Genomic DNA, 16,477 nt, shown 5'->3' on the forward strand with positions numbered 1-16,477 from the left:
GCTCAGTGCCTGATGCACATTAGAAACTCAGCACATGCTGATTGAATGAAAGAATGAAAGAAATACAGACAGAGAAAAATAACCTCATGAAATAAAAGGATCAATACTATGACCTTTTGTAATATTGTAACTGAAGACTTAAATCCTGATGTGATTTTGCAAATACTCTCTAGGCATAAATGCCTTTCAGTGTTTGAAATACAGTCTGGTTTATATAAAAGATTGTGCTTGTTTAAATCTAGCTAAGTGTTGACAATTTCTGCTGTTAGAACAAGACATATGTAATTTAAGACAGAAGATAATTCAGAACTTTTTAAAGAGTATAGCACAAAACAGTGTCCATAGTTAGATATGCTCAGGAATCCCATTATGTCAATGCATTGTTCTCTACTAATCATGATTTTATTATTTTCACAGGAATACATTAAACTTACAATTGTTTCTCCCTGGAATATAAAATTATTGGCAAGGCAATTATTGCTAAGGCCAACCTTGTCCAAAAAGTTGTCGTAAGAGTAAATGCCCAAATATAAATATAAATAAATAATGTTATGCCAACTTAGTTGAATTGTAAAGACTACGTAATCAATTACAAACATTCTTCAAAGAATGATGTTACAACTATGTATGAGAATGAATACAAATGCACCAGATTGGGAGAAAAATTAGAAAAAGTAAGTATGTGGGATCGGACGCGGTGGCTCACGCCTGTAATCCCAGCACTTTGGGAGGCCGAGGTGGGTGGATCACGAGGTCAGGTGATCGAGACCATCCTGGCTTACACGGTGAAACCCCGTGTCTACCAAAATTACAAAACAAAATTAGCCGGGCACAGTGGCGGGCTCCTGTAGTCCCAGCTGCTCGGGAGGCTGAGGCAGGAGAATGGCATGAACCCAGGAGGCGGAGCTTTCAGTGATCCTAGATTGCACCACTGCACTCCACCCTGGGCGACAGAGTGAGACTGCGTCTCAAAAAATAAAATAAAATAAAATAATTAAATATGTAATTTATTTAAATGGTAATATTTGAATTTTCGTGTTTTTGTTTTGGACTGATATGTCTTTTAAAAAAAGTAAAAGATTTTCCAAGGTCACTCAGAAAATTTATTTTCTATGCATAAATTGCCCAAAGTTGACATTGCTATATGGTGCATTCCTCTGAAAAACCCTGAAGTAAAATTATATATAAAATTAAATCTTTTGGGGCCAGCGCGGTGGCTCACGCCTGTAATCCCATCACTTTGGGAGGCTGAGGCGGGTGGATCATGAGGTCAGGAGATCGAGACCATCCTGCTAACACGATGAAACCCCTTCTCTACTAAAAATCCAAAAAATTAGCCAGGCATGGTGGAGGGTGCCCGTAGTCCCAGCTACTCAGGAGACTGTGGCAGGAGAATGGTGTGAACCCGGGAGGCGGAGCTTGCAGTGAGCCGAGATCGAGTCACTGCACTCCAGCCTGGGCGACAGAGCGAGACTCCGTCTCAAAAAATAAAATAAAATAAAATATTTCAACCATGAAACTCACACTTTTTCATTAGATAAGTAAATATTTATTCTATTATTTAGTATTGATGACATCTAACATTTACCCGCAAGTGTATTTTCCAAGATTTATTTTCTCTACTGAATTTATGGAGGAGGCACGGTCTGGCGTTTTCACATCCTATTCTTCCTTGGGTCATATTTTTGTTGTTTAAGGTTGTCATGTGATGGAGGAGATGGATGATAGGTGCTCCAGAGGTGAAAAGGAAAATTAATTTAAAACATCTCATCAATATCTCTTACACAAATTGTAAAGCTGTGTATTTTGTACTTCAATTATTGGTAACTAGTTAATCTAACCTTTCTGATTAGTTAAGGGCAGTGAGCTGGAGGCATTTTTTTAAAAATCAATTTTTTTTCTACTGAAATACAATTGAATTAAATAGTGCTTACAATTATCCAGGTATGGAATTAACATTACTTAAACATAAAACGGAAGATCTTTATACTATCAACAAAAGGGTGATAGTGATGGTGTCAGTGATATTAACAGACAGAATAGATGCTAGGTCCAAATGGAGCCTTGGTAATATACTTTAAAATTATTACCTTCCCCAAAATTGTCCGTGACTTCAGCAAATGTTAACTAACTTCACCTTCGTTTATCAGTGCCATCATCTTTCCTCTCTAGTTTTCTGCCTTTTAGATATCTACTAGTATCTAAATTTTTTATTTTATGTAATTTATTAATTTATTTTTGTTTATCTCTTAGATATTTTTTATCTAACTATCTTTTAATGGTTCCAGAGATCACTGGATTCAATGAGAAATTGATTGCATCAGAGTGCCCTTACAAACGTATCTTTAAGATGAAGGAGAGGTGGGGAAAGTGCATTTGATTTTGTCCTATTGTTTAATTTTATTTAGCTCTCTGACGAATTTTCATTCAATTTGAAACATATACTTAGAGTTTTAAGAAAAACGTTATCTGATCTTAAACATAAAACAAGTTAGGGTGAGCCTGGTAAAATGGAAAGCTGTAGAAGATATAGAAAACCAAAAGGAAAATAAAAGTTAACATAAATTGATGGCAATTATTAGCAAATAAAAATGTTTGATAATAGTTTTTCTGTTATTTTATATATAGTAGTCATGATGCAAAGATTACTTGGGTATAGTTAAGTAGTATCCAGCTCAGAACACTCAATTTAATCTTGCTGATTATCAGTCTAGTATACTTCACAGACTGAGAATTTAGGTTACTCTTCATTTTCGTCCATATTGTCTTAGGTGTTACATGAGCAAATATGGATATATCAGAGCAAAAAATAAGTCGAGTCATATTAAATTCCTGAAGAATGTTAGTAATTCTACTCCAATGTCCACATATTTGAGCTGAAATTTCATTTCCTTAATTAAAATTTGAAAACATCATAAATTTTGGTAGAATTATCTTAGAATTCATATCCAAATCCTCCCTATCTAGTATACAACTATTTGGCTATGTGCTCCAGGTTAACAGACTTCAGTTGTCTGTCCACGATTATTCTTTGCTTTATTCTTTTTTTTTATTTTTTTTTTTATGTATTCTTACAATTAGTGGTCCTATTCAACAAAATAAATGATTTTTTTTTCTTTTATTCTTTTTTTTGAGACAGAGTCTCGCATTTGTTGCCCAGGCTGGAGTGCAATGGTACGATCTTGACTCACTGAAACTGCCTCTTCCTGGGCTCAAGCAATTCTCCTGTCTTTCGGGGACTTTTAAAATGATCTGGAAAAGTTACTTTTAACCATACAGGGGTTAGAATTTTACATATCTCTCTTCCATCTTTAAAATTGAGGTTTTTTTTGTTTTGTTTTGTTTTGTTTTTCTTTTTGCTTGTCTGCCTTCTACTTGGCTATGGATATTTGAAAAGATAAGAAATTTTACTTGGGGGATGACACTTCTAATTGAGACAGAAATAGAAGTAGGCAATCTGGATGATTTTGAATCTAGCAAGTGTTAAACAAAATATGACTTTTTTTTTTGGAGAGTACAGCCTGACCTGTAATTTGTAATTGCAAGTCAGTTATTTAACAACTAATAGTTAGAAGTTTTTGATAAACTTGCTTCAGAAACGTACCAGTGAAAGCATTTTTTAAAATATAAACCAAGTCTTTAAAAGACCGCCCATTCTCTGAATGTTTTCTTTGAAAACTTAATGTTATGAGCTGCTTTCATTAATCTTTTATTTCTGGAAAATAATATGCATTTTATAAGATATGTATAAATGCTGCTCAGCATTTTCAGAACATTGTCATAGTAGGTTTGGCATGGTTTTTTATTTCTTACTTGTGGAGATTTAAAATATATATGTCTAAACTCAATCCTTAGAAAATCTTATTTAATAGCTCTGGGCTGGAGCCCAAAGAACTAGTATTGTTAAAAAGCTCCACAAGTAACTGCACAGTTGGGTTTATGAAATACTGATATACATAATGCCAATAGCCCAAATATTGGGGGATCATTTTGTTGTTACTTTTATTTATTAAATCAATCATCACGTATTGCATGTGCATAGCTTTATATAACTTTTTACACATATACATGTATGTGTAATTAAAATTACACATTACTTTATATAACTTTAGGTGTATTTATCTTGCTGATTGTTTTCTGACCACAATGTGGGATAATTCTAATGGCCACAACGAATTATCACAAAATTGGTGACTTAACAAGAAATTTATTCTCTCACAGTTCTGTGAGAGAGGTGTCTTGGGTGATACATGAATAAATGTTTTGGAGGCTTGAAGTCCAAATTCAAGGTGTCGTCAGGGCCACACTTGCTTCAAATACTCTAAAAGGGAATCTTTCTTTGCATCTGATGGTGTTCCTTGGTTTGTGGCTATAGAACTCCAATTTCTGCCTCGGTCTTTATATGGTATTTCCCCCTGTGTGACTCAGTGTTGCAAACTTCCTATTCCTTTCTGTTATGAAGACACCAGTCATTGGACTCAGGGCCTATCCTCAATTCAAAATAATTTTATCTTGGGATACTTTATTTTTCATCAGTCATTTGAGCAATCCAAGGCTTTTTCAATGATTAAGCAAAATCAATGATCCATTTGCATAAAAATATCTGACTTATAAATCACTTATTTACATTTCATCCAGTTTCTACTGCATAACCTAGATAGCTAGCAGTATTTTTAAAATCCTTGTTTCTGCATAGGACTGTGCAGAATGTGACACATAAAATTTGCCAGTGTATAGTTGCAGGATTGACATCAATTCATCAGATGATCTTTTTTCAAATTGCAGATACTGGAGAAACCAGATATTTATGAAAGAAGTAAACAATGGTCCTGTAAAATATAGGTGAAAATAGCCAAACCATCAAGTCAATTTCATTTATGAAGTTATCTTACATATCATTAGTAGAGATGCTCATCATTTCCTCAGTGCTACACCATTTTAGAGATGATACCTCATTACTGATGTGGATAATTACACTAGCAGACAGAAGCTGAGCATTTCTGGGTCAATCAGATTATATATCTGCCTCAGTTTGAGCTGCTATAATGGAATAGCATAGACTGAGTGGCTTAAACAGCAAACTGTCATTTCTCATGGTTTTGGAGGCTAAAAGCCCAAGATAAGGTTGCCAGTATAGTTGGTTCCTTGGTGAAAGCCTTCCTTCTGGTTCTTGCTGTATCCTCACATGGAGAGAAATAGCTCTAGTCCCTCAATCTCCTTATAAGGGCACTATCTCAGTATGGGGTGCCACCCTCTTGATGTCATCTAAGTCTAACTCCCAAAGTCCCCACCTCCTAATACCATCACATTGGGCATTAGGACTTCAGTATATGGATTTCTGGGGGGACACAGAAGTCCATGGCAGTCTCCAAGAAATTTGAAAGTAACCTCTAGGTACTGAATCAGTTCAATGGGGTTAGGTACTGAGACTGAGAGATCATAGTGAGGTCAGGCCAGATTAGATGACCTGGCAACACAGAGTCACTTGAAAAGTAATGGGGAAGCAAAAAATAAGTGCTTTATTCAATCCACTGTTGATGGGCACGTAGATTGATTCTATATCTTTTCTATTGGAATAAACATCATAGAATATTATGCAGCCATAAAAAAGAACAAAATCGTGTCCTTTGCGGCAACATGGATGCAGCTGGAGGCCCTTATTCTAGCAAGTTAACACAAGAACAATACCAATATCAAATACCACTTGTTCTCACTTATAACTGGGAGCTTAACATTGGATACTCATGTACATAAAGATGGTAAAAATAGAAATGGAGGACCAATAAAAGGGAGAGGGAGAGAGGGAAGCAAGGGTTGGTAAACTAACTATTGGGTACTATGCTCGGTATCTGGGTTGTGGGATCACGCAACTTCAGCATTATGCAATATGCTCAGGTAGCAAACATGCACATGTACCCACTGAACCTAAAATAAAAGTTGAAAAAAAAATGAATCTTTTTCTGAGGAAGCGGGGTTCACAGAGGCAAATGGAATCCACAAACACAAACATATGCATAGTCATGAACACATGAGCAGGCATGAGATTCCATGAGATGTGAGAGAGAATAGCTGCCTAATAATGCATCAGTTCCAGGGAGATCTCACATGACCTACGGCAATTGAGACTTTTTATATGTTCTTAGATCCTTATCCTAAATCTGCTTTAAGCTAGTTTCTGTTCAGCAACCAAACTATTCTCAAGACCAACTCTGATACCCAAAGTGCAAATTCTCAGACGTTCCAAATAGATGAAAATAATCACTTAAATTTTTTTAATAATATCAATAAAAATGGGTTTAATACCTTGACATTACCATGGTTACCTGAAGTTAATGGTGAATATTGTTACCAGTAGTAAGTCCTGCCGGCTGCGTTAAAAGATACATGTCCTATACAAAACATACAAGTGGAAGCAAATAGATGCTTATTTATAAAGTGATTAAAAGAGGCTTGCTCATGAGGAAGCTGAACACTTCTGCACACATTTTCCCACTGTGGTTGCTTTTCAAAACATTATTGACACATAGTAAAATGTTAATTTTTGTTCTGTTTATATGAAATAATCACAGCTCCTTTCTTCTAATAATAACATAAATAAAATATAATATAAATATAATAGTAAGTGCCATTTATTACTGGAAGCTGAGTGCCAGATCCTGAAAGTGTACTATGTCATGAACACTCCAAAGTATTCTCTGATCAGTATTACTACTATTCACTCTTACCAGATGAAGAAACAGATTAAGAGATTTAAATACTAACCTAGGGACAAAGGTAAGGCATAATAGAGCTAGGATATCAACCCGGGACTGGGTAATTGCAAATCCTGCACTGAATTGCCTCACCAATATCATTGTACTTTAATAGCAATTCACATCAATATCCTTTTGGGATTTTACTGAAATTACATTCAGGAATAAAAATGAAAACACCATTCAACTAGCCCCATGTTTCAAATACTCAGAGTAAATCTGGGAAACATAGATTTAGAAGAGGCTATAGAAAATATCAGCTCCCACTCCACATCTCTTTCATGGGATTAATCAAAGGGAGGGTATGACTTAATCTTATGTTTGATTGTTAATAACAACTCATAGTGTGTTTTTGTAAATAAAATTGCTGCTATTAGTTTAAATGTTATGCCATCTCATAGACTAAAAGCTTCTCTAATAAACATGTGGAAATAACTCTGTGAGTTCTTGGCCTAAACTTACCATATAACCTTGAACACACCTAATAATTTTTGTGGGTCACCATTCTTTGGGTATAAAATAAGAATAATTAATTTTACTAACCTTGCTTAGTAGGTTTTGTGAAGATTAATGAGTTAATCACATCTAGAACACAGTCTGTAATTCTTTGATGACAAGGATATGAAAAATGTTCAGTACAATATTGAGACCAAGAAAGAAGGCTGTTTATCATGCACAGTGTCCAGTGAATGGGCTACCATAGGAGTTAGGATTAAGTTCTTTATTTTTTAATATTACAGATGGGAATAAACTGCACATAATGACCAGAGCCTGCAGAATGGTTAAGTGGCTGGAAGGGGATATATTTATCATTCTGAGTAACAAACCACACTGCAGAGTGCTCAGATTGTAACCTGGCCTGTGTCACTTAGTAGCAAACTAACATCAGACAAGTTGCTTTACCTTTCTGAGCCTTGGATTCTATAGCTGTAAAATAAGAATAATAAGAACACCTATTTCACATGATACTTATTTCATATCCGTTCATTGTATACCATGTATCAGTTACTGTTGGGTGCTTGAGACACAGAGAGGGACAGAAAAAGTCTTTTTCCCAATGAAACTTACATTCTAAAGAAGAAAACAGACAATACATAATGCAGAAATAAGCAAACAATATATTTTCAGGAAATGATAAAAACTACAAGAGAAATAAGGCAAGATAAAGGGATGGAAGAATGATGTGGGGTAAGACATAGAACTTACGTATGATCATAGTGGCCTGAATGATACAAAGAGGAGCCATATGAGGACCTGGTGACAGAGCATTTCAGACCAAGGAGACATTACGGGAAAGGCTCTGAGGCACGCAGGAACTTGGCATGTTTGTGGATAAGCAAAATGGCTAGTGTAGTCAGAGCAGCATGTGAGAGGGAAATTCTGGAAGCTGAAGATATAGTGGTAGCTAAAAGCCCTATTGCATAGGGCCTTCCGCTCCTCATAAAGACTTCCTGTTTTATTACAGGTGTTGTTAGAAGCCCTTTGTAGGTTGTAGCACAGGAATGAAGGTTTATCAAGATCTGTCTGGTTGCTGGGTTGAGAATAGGCACAGGAGAACAAGAATGAAAACAGAGAGACCTGTACTGAATTGCTGTAGTGATTCAAATGTGATATGATAGTGAATTGGACTGGGGAGCAGTTAGAGGAGGTAAAAGGTAAGTTTCAGACATGGAGTGTATTTTGAAGGTTGAGTAGACAGTTCTGAGGGATTATAAAGAGTGGAATGAAAGAAACAGAGAAATCAAATATGGTGCTTAGGGTTTTTGTCTCAAGCCTACGAGGAAACTATAGCTTAAAATAAATACATGTAAAAGTTTGCCAATGTCAAAACAAGTAAGAAGCCATGCCAAATTCTCAATATAAGGCAAGCATGACAAAAGAAGACTCATGCTGGTAAAAATGCAAGTACTGGAGTGCTTGGTGGATAATACAAAGCAACTTGAATTCTTCCAAACACATAGGTACACCATAGCAATCATTTCTAAGAATAAATTAAGGGATGGAGATGCTAATTATGTAACATGAAAAACACTTCAGCTATATAAAACTTTCTTATAGTTTGTACCCTGAATTGGTAAATTGAAGTTGAGACTTCAAAACAAATAAAAGAACATATTTGTAAAGATTAGATAGGGAGAAAACTGAAAAACAAAGAAAGAAAGTTCCAACTCTCAACTAATAACCTGGTTTATGAAATATCATTTATTCTATAGCTGTAGATGTCATATCAACATCTGCTAAGTGGGAGACTGCAATCAGATATCTGTAGTTTTTAAAGTCTAGTCCAAAAGACCATACATGATTTTATATATGTACATATATACATTCATGTATATGAATGTGTATATATGAATATGTATATATAATATATATGAATGAAAAGGACAGCATATGTCATGAATATATAAAATACATATTATATATATGCATATAATCATGTTTCTGTAGTTTTTGAGACCTAGTTCAAAGGACCATACATGATTTTATATATATATATATGAATGAATGAGTGTGTGTGTATGTGTGTATATATATATATATATATATATATGTGTGTGTGTGTGTGTGTATATATATATATATATATATATAAAACATATTGAGAGAGTGTGTGTGTGTATATATGAATGAAAAGGCCAGCAAATCACAAATAAACAGTAGAGTTGGATTTAATCACAGGCATACAAAAGAATCAATGTAGTGAGCAAGTGCATATTTGCAATGCAATCAGAAAACAAATTCCCACACTGAAAATAAAGAAACAGAGAGAGACAAGAAAGACACACATACACACACACACACATAAGAAAAAAGGGGAGAAGGGAGAGTGAGAGGGAGAAAGGAAGGAAGGGAGAAAGGGAAAGAGGGAGGAAAACACAATTTTGGTTTATAAACAAAAATAATTTTAATGGATAAGAATGCTAGTCTCTCTACTTACATAAAAACATCTGAAACATACTCCTCTGCTTTTGAGATAGTATAATAGTCAGGGAAGATATAGTTCAGCAGGAAAAAGATTAAGAGAAACTAAGAATAGTACACAAAATGAAGAAGGAACATATCCACAGAGAATTGGCTTCTGCCTCAAAAAATTTCCCAAGTTGTACAGATGAGTCAAAACCATAAATTTAATAGTTCAGTAAATTCCAGTACAATTAGAACAATGTCAAAATTATACACAGACAAGGAAGTAGATGGTGAACAGCAGTCCTGCAACACATGCAAGCAGAAGAACAAATAAAAGATCTCACTAGAGTGTGGGAATAAATGTGCATGAAGTATGAACATCGAAGAGTTTTTCCTCAATATGACCATTGTTTGCGCCTTGACAAATGATTTACTAGTCTCTCATGATCTGCTATGCCATTATGGATAAAGATATTTACAGATAATTTACATCTCTTATGGAAATACTTTCCCTCCTAGTGCTCATGAGTGGGAGCGATATTTGTAAATAGCAACAATTAAATATTGAAAGCTATCATTTCTTTTTCCTGAAAACTTAGGACTGAAATTCTATAAATGTCTTTTATAATAGAAAATTAGAGTTCTTCATATTATAAATTAAATATTGAAGTTACATGGTAGATAACAATCACAAATTCTGGCTCCCATCTCGGCTTTTTACTTCTGCTTCAAGAATACAGAATTAGTGAACATTCTGGAGTGAATGACATGGAAGGGATACTTTAGAGTATCATAAAAATGATTTATTTATTGTATACACTATTAGAAACTTTGCTATTTATTTTTATCAAAAAATTCTTTCATTGATTATTTCCAAGAGCCAATACATCTATTACATTTTTACATTTGACCCCTATAGTCAACTGATGGTCCATTCTTCCAATTTAAGTGATTTGTATAAATGGAAATGGAAGTTTAGTGTGTGCAAAACATGTGAAAAATATTATTTCTTGTATCTGCTATACCTACATTTTAACTTTTACTCAACTGAGGGTGTATTTCTGATTCTTCCCGTTGAGGACATTTTATAACAATCAAGGAATATGAGCAAGAATATAATTTTGTATATTCTTTCTTAGAGATAGTCTGGTTTGGTGTAAGCTGTAAACTGGTGTTCATTTGTATAGATAATTTATATGGAGGGCATCGGATAGACATGTGAGAAGAATGTTTTCTGAAGATACTGTTTGAGGCAAAATAAAAGATGGGAGTGGAAGACAGACAGAAATAGAAGGAAGAGCATGTAGTCCAAGCCTGGATTCAGGGACTTGTTTGATTATACTAGGAAGAGAGGCATTTTCGCCATTTCCATAAGAGCCAGTGTGACTCAGGTTCAGTGAAGAATTGAGGGAATGTAGCAAAGTCTTTTGACTCCTAACCGTCATGCTTTGCACTGGGTAAAAATGGGCAAAGCATGCCCTGGGAAAGGTAGTGTTATTCTTGAGAAATCCATGGTAAGCAAGGAGACCATGACAAGGCACAAGGAAACATAGACCTTGGCAGGAAAGAAGGAGCAGCACTGGGAGGGAACAGAATCCAGGCATTATTGTCACAAAAACTAGTTATTCAGCACCTTCCATGTGCCCAGTGATAAACTAGGCACACTAGATAAAGCAATGAATATAACAGATTAAATGTGAGCTCTCAAAGGGTTTATCTCTCCATAAAGGGAGAAAATACAGATAAATAAAATGTGTACATACAATATAACATAATAGTATAAAGAGAGAAGGACTGTGTATTCTTTGATAACATAAAAGGGGCAAGTAGTGTTGGCAAGGATGTGGAGAAAAGGGAACCCTTATGCACTGTTTGTGAGACTGTTAATTGATATAGCCATTATGGAAAGCAGTATTAAGATTCTTCAAAAATTTAAAAAAAGAACCACTATATGATCCAGCAATCCCACTCCTGCGTACATATCCAAAGCAAATGACATCACTATCTCAAGATATGTGCAATTCCACATTCACTGCAGCATTATTCACAGTAGCCAAGATATGGAACCCATCTAAGTGTCTGTCAACAGATGAATGAATAAAAATGAAATACTATTAAACCTTTGAAAAGAAGGAATTCCTATCATTTGCATTAACGTGGATGAACCTGGAAGGTGTTATGCTATGTGAAATAAGCAGGCACAGAAAGATAAATACTGTATGATCTCACACATATGTGGAATCTAAAGAATCAAAGATGAGAACAGAGAAGTCGTCAGGTGCTGGATCACAAAGCTCGACAAACCTTAATAAGGAGGTTGTCTTTATCCATAGGGGAATTAGAAGGCATTGAATTGTTTTAATGCAGAGGGATGAATTGGTTAGATTTGTATTTTAGACAGACAACTCCAAATGCAGTTTTGACAATGTTTTGGGAGGAGGTTAGGAGCAAGAAATCGGGATACAGGTTGCTTTAATAAGAGTATAGGAGCAAAATGATGTTCTATAAATACTCATGTAACACAAAGAGTCTCACTGAGACTGGATAACCCAGCATCACAGCCACAAGATGCTGGGAGTCACTGCTGCCACTGTCAGTGATGGAATGACTTCTAACTCATCTTCTGCTTTTTTGGGTCACTCATTCCATATTCAGAGACCCTTGGTTTCTGCCCATTTTTGAAGTTTGTTTCTTCAGCCTGCCTGCTGACAATGAAATTGGAGCTTGAGATGAAGAGGAATGAGTAGATTTGAGATAATAGCAAGTGGAGTGAGCATGACTTGGTAATTAGATGGTAGGGAGGAAGAAGAGAAAAAAAATAAAAGAGTCAGGTTTGGTACGGCAACTCTGATTTTGGGCCATTTCAGTGAGTTAAGCATGGACGGTTTGAGGAAATGCATATTTGGTTTGGGACACTATAGTCAACCTTCATCATTTCATTTATCTGTCATCTGAATACAAATTAGAGGGGAATCTCTAGATGGAAAGAAAACACAGGAGCAAAGGGGAGCAGATATTCTTTCTCTTAGTTGCTCATCAGCTAGAGCCCAGGTGAATGACTTGAACTCAGCCAGTTGGATGCTGCTTCTGAATCTGGAATTAGAGGTATTTGACAGTGTCAAATCCTGGAAGATGTCAAGATATATTAGGATTGAAATGTGGCACTTGCTTTTAAATCAGTTTCTCAACCTCAGCACATTTTGGACTCAGTAATTCTTGATTTTGAGGAACTGTTCTGTCCATTGTGGGATGTTTAGCAGCTTCTTTGGCCTCTACCCACTAGATGCCAGTAGTATCCCTCGGTTGTGACAAAATGGCTTCAGCCATTGCCAGATGTCTCAGGGGGAAAAAAAATTCCTGATTATTTGTTTGGCAAGAGTAGTTCCAGTGGCACAACTGAGATGGAAGCCACAGAGCAGTAAGCTTAGGAGTGAGGTAGAGAAGAGGGCAGCCCTATGGTTACTGCAGATCACTCTTAAAAACTGTTAGATGAAAAGTACAGCTGAGCTATAGAATGGTAGCTTGAAGGGAGAAGAAACAAGAGCATGCTTAAATGTGAATAAGGAAGCCAACAGAGGAGGAGAAGGATGCAGGAGACGGGATAATTCATACTTCAATGTCCCTAAAAAGATGGGAGGTGCTGCACACTAATAAATGCTACTCAAGTCAGGTTCAAGAACTGGTCTTGGTTCATCAACTGTTTGTTACTGATTTGTGAGGTGAGGTACAGAAATTGAAAATAAGCATTCAGAAACGTTTATACTAATTTTCACAGTCATTTTGTATTAGTTGAATCTAATAAAAATGTCAGCTTGTATTGATTGAGAATTTTAAAATTTTGGTTCTTTAAAGATAATTTGAAGAGCACAGTTCTAAAGCACAGGTAGAAAGATTGCACTCACATAACAGTGACAAATACTTCATTCTAAGCCAGGAGAAGGAGAAAAGGACAGTACAAGAAAAGAAAGTAGTATTAATTTCCTTTTTTTTTTTTTTAAATAAAGACATAATAATTGTAAATATTTTGGAGCAAAGTGAGATGTTTTGATACATACATATATTGTGTAATGATCAAATCCAGGTATTAAACATTTTTAAAATTGCAAACACTCATTTCTTTGTGGTAAGAACAAAATCCTCTCTTGTAACTATTTTAAAGTGCAGTATGCAATATTGTTAACTTTACTCACCCTTCTTCTGTCTCTACTTTCTTTGCAAAGTCAGACAAAATGTCATCTACTAAAAGTTAGATGGGAAGTGGTTGATTCAATTGCTTAAGAAAATGGAGCACAGAAAAATATGCTGTGAGGTACAGGAGAGTGTCCTGACCAGAGGAACACAGAAAAATGTCTGGTTATTGAAAACTCATGAGTGGTCAGATCTATGCATTTCCATTGCTGCCAAACAAGATGCCTGGAAAGATTTCCAGAAATAGTTTGGAGAAATGTTGTAGGGTGGGATGCCATGTGTGAGCAAGTGGGAGACAATGTGCCCAAAATATTTGGTGAATACATGCTAATATGTGGGTAATATGGTTCATAACAGGCTGGTAAGGAGGGGGAAATTTTTAAAGATTATTTTAAATATTTACACTTAAAACATATTACACACCAGATCAGTGGATGGTGTTCAAGTGTTTTATTTTATCAAGGCTTCTAAGAGAGCCATTTTAGACACATTTATAATGTAAAAACTGAAGTCTGAGAGATTAAGTCTCCTTGTAATCATGTAGTAAACTAGAGTAAAATTGGGGCCAGATTTCAGATTTCTGGTTCCCTTAGACTCTTTTTTAACTTTATAAAAGCATTGAAAAAGACATGTAAAACTCCCATTATAGTGTAACAAAATAAAGACACATGTTCTTTTCAATAAGAGAGAGTTTCTAGGATGTCTGTGAGTTTTATCAGAATTTTTTTTTTCAGATTGCTTATTCTGTCTAGTGTTTCAAATACAAAAGTACACCTATGAATCAGCTTTAGAATATTAAGTTCATTGTCTTCTAAGAATGCAATTTTACAATAGATTTGACTGCTATTCTTCTCATGTACAGTCAGAAGCACATAATAATGATAATAACACCTTACGTTTATGTACTGCTTCACAGTTTCCTAAGTGCTTTCATGTACATTATCTTATATGAGCTTCATAATAGCTCAGTGAATATATTTACTGGTGCTTTGTTTTATTCATGACTGTCATATTGACATTAGTCATACATATTTTGTTTATTCAGATGGTTGGTTAGCTATACAAAGGCTTAATCAGACAAACAGATAGATACAGAGCAAAGAGCACTAAAATGGTATTTACAATTCTGAATTACTTGGTTTCCTTTTTTTATGTGGTTAAGTCATCAAAAATGTGCCTTTACCCTATTGAAGAATAGCATTATTTCAATGTATAATCTTTAAATCTAGTCAATGTGCTCCAGATCATTAACAGGGTAATGAATGAGTATTTTAAAATTGCAAGCTATTTTAAGGTATTATTTGTGAATTTGTAACAGTAAGTATTTTAATAAGATTGAAAATCTGAGAAACTATATTTTGAAATTTTGTTTCTCATTATATAGAAAATCCGTATTTATTTAGAAATTTAAAGGAATATATAATTTAATTAAAATGATTACCTTTTAATATTAGTTACACTATACAAAGATACTTCATTTGCATTAAAAAGGTGTACAATAATATGATATAACTCTACAGTAATTCACAATTTATTCTTTCTTTAAAAATCCAGAAAAAAATGGTATCTTGAAAAATAACAGAATANATAGTAACAGTTAAAAGATAAAGTTTTGGATTTATTTATTTTTATCTCATATTTCAGAGGAAAATATTTTTGAGGAGATTAAACTAAAAATAAAAATCAAATCAATCTCCACATTTCCTTTATTTATTGATGTATGTGTTATATAGTGTGGTCTCATGGTATTTGTATGACATTTGTAGTATTGAAACATGGCTCACAAATACAATGAGAGATGTTGATTTGTCATCAAAATATATCTTCCATATTTTTCACACTGAATATTGTTGCCTATACTCTTAGGCTGTTTTAGAAAGTTATCATTTCTTTCTGTAGAACAGTACGAAAAGTAGAAACACAACTTTTTAAAAAATTGCCTATACATTCTAAAATTTTTTAATTATTAAATTAGAATTCTATCAAAATTGTATTCCAAAATATTATATTATAAAATTAACTCTAGTAAATTGTAGATATGTTGGAATAATATTAAAAAGAATTGAACACTTTTGGAAATCAGTTGCTTGTGATTGTATCTCATTAATAGGACAATGTATAGATTATTTTGCCATTTTCAATTTACTAGCCCTGTGGAAAAGAGTTAGATAAATTTTCGTCATTAGCAAAATAGAAAAGCTTTTGATAATCTCTTAGCATCATGCTAATTAGGTTGAACTAGCCTAGAAAATATATTAATTGAAGGCCGTAGCTAGGCAACTTAATATCTGCCCCTCAAATTTGATAAAATAGATATAATAGGTGTCATGAGGCATAACTAATCACCTAATGTAAAAAAACAAATAATGAACTATGTTGTAAATATTCTGAATATACTCTAATTGCTTCTTCCTAACCAAATTCACATTATTATAGAAAATGGTAATACATTTAGATAAAATTGCATAATGTATTTCAATTGTACTCATCAATATATTCAGTGAGATATTCTTTTAGTATACTTTAAAATTCACATAAATTAATAGGAGTTTTAAAGAGATTGTGAAAAGTAACAGCACCGTGGACACATACAATTACAGTAAATTTTTATCTTCCCTTTGACAACAAAT

This window comes from Rhinopithecus bieti, unplaced genomic scaffold (genome assembly GCF_001698545.2).
Source record: "Rhinopithecus bieti isolate Rb0 unplaced genomic scaffold, ASM169854v2 scaffold_30764, whole genome shotgun sequence".
NCBI lineage: Eukaryota > Metazoa > Chordata > Mammalia > Primates > Cercopithecidae > Rhinopithecus > Rhinopithecus bieti.